Below are 1540 nucleotides of genomic sequence, written 5' to 3' on the forward strand. Positions count from 1 at the left end.
AAAAGTATATAATCGATAAAATACTCTTCTTTCACAGGTTAATATTGCATTATACTTTTATATTGCTTGCTAGAAAAGATTTTACATGGTAAGTTTCTCATCTGCTTTATGAAATAGTGGAAAAAAAAAACCACATGTTTAATCATTATGCAATCCAAAGTAAAAACTTGGGAATATGAAGGCTTTTGGAAGGGGTAAGTGCCTTACTACTGCATGACAGAAGACCCATTCTCTTACTCTCTCTGGGGAGCATTAGTAGTTTCTGAATCTCTTAGGCTGCATTTTCACTAGTAAATTAAAAGTGCCTGGTAATGTTTCTGGGTGCTGAGGTTAACTGGCATGCCACAGCCTGCTCCAAGGATAGAAAATTCTTTAAACCTCCAAAATACTGTGGAAGGGCTATTTCATAGTTCTGAAGTTGTGTCAGGGAACACTTGAACAGCTCTGTGGCATAGGTGATGTTATCCCAATGCCTGGGAATGTTCGTTGCCACTCTAATTTATCAGTATTGACATAATCTCAGTTGTGTGCAAAAGTGTACAATATCTATGAAAGAAGCATTACCGAGCTGTAAATTTTTATGCCCTAAGACTAATTATGCTGAACTTTTCCTATGAAGGATGATACCTCCTAGTTCCATCAAATCTACAAATATTTCCAGCAGATGTTTTGGACCAGGTTATTCTTTATGCTATAGAAAGAAGTGTAGTTAGAATGGATTCCTGCTCTTTGATACAACAGACAGCATTTTAGTAGAAGCAAAATGAAACTGGAGTCATAGCAAGCACCAGCATATTTGTCATGTTTAAACATACTTAGCACAAGGCAATGGTGGAAATGGCTCCCAAAATAGAGTGTTTAACAGAAATTAATACAAGGAGTGTGCCATCCACCAAGATACTGGAGCATTTGTATATTTATTGTTAATGTATGCTAAAACATACATATGCTACCTTGGGGTGTATCAGTACATGCCACAGTAATATTTATGTTTTCAATTCCTCAGAATTTATTATATTGCCTTACTGTTTGGACTTAGCAACATACTAACTTTTCTATAAACTCTTGAGTATACTAGTCAGATAAAAGACATCATTCTCTAGTATAATAAGCATACACTTTCCAGAAATAGTAATTTATTCTTCTTGAAGCAGACTGAGGTTGGGGGGGGTGAGGTAGGGGTGTAGAGAGGAGGCAGCCTTCTCCTCTGTGCCAGTCCACAGAGAGTTACAACCACCAGCAACTATGTTACTTCATGAAACAGGTTCCTAAACAGGTCTGCAAAGTCCGTTTATGTTGCGCTAAGGTTAGTTTCACTGTATTTGTACATCAGTTTCTTACACATACACCCCATTTCCTTTTAAGTCTCATATGCTTATAGTCTTTACACAACATGCTATTTTTCCCCTCATAAGAGCCTTGCCTTGTTTGGTACACAGAATAAATTGTGATCATTTAATAGGCATGCACTAAAAGCTTCATTTTCTCTTTATTAAAGCAAGCCTGGACCTTATGTTCCAAAACAACAGCATGATGTAAA

Source organism: Numenius arquata, chromosome 4, assembly GCF_964106895.1.
Source record: "Numenius arquata chromosome 4, bNumArq3.hap1.1, whole genome shotgun sequence".
NCBI lineage: Eukaryota > Metazoa > Chordata > Aves > Charadriiformes > Scolopacidae > Numenius > Numenius arquata.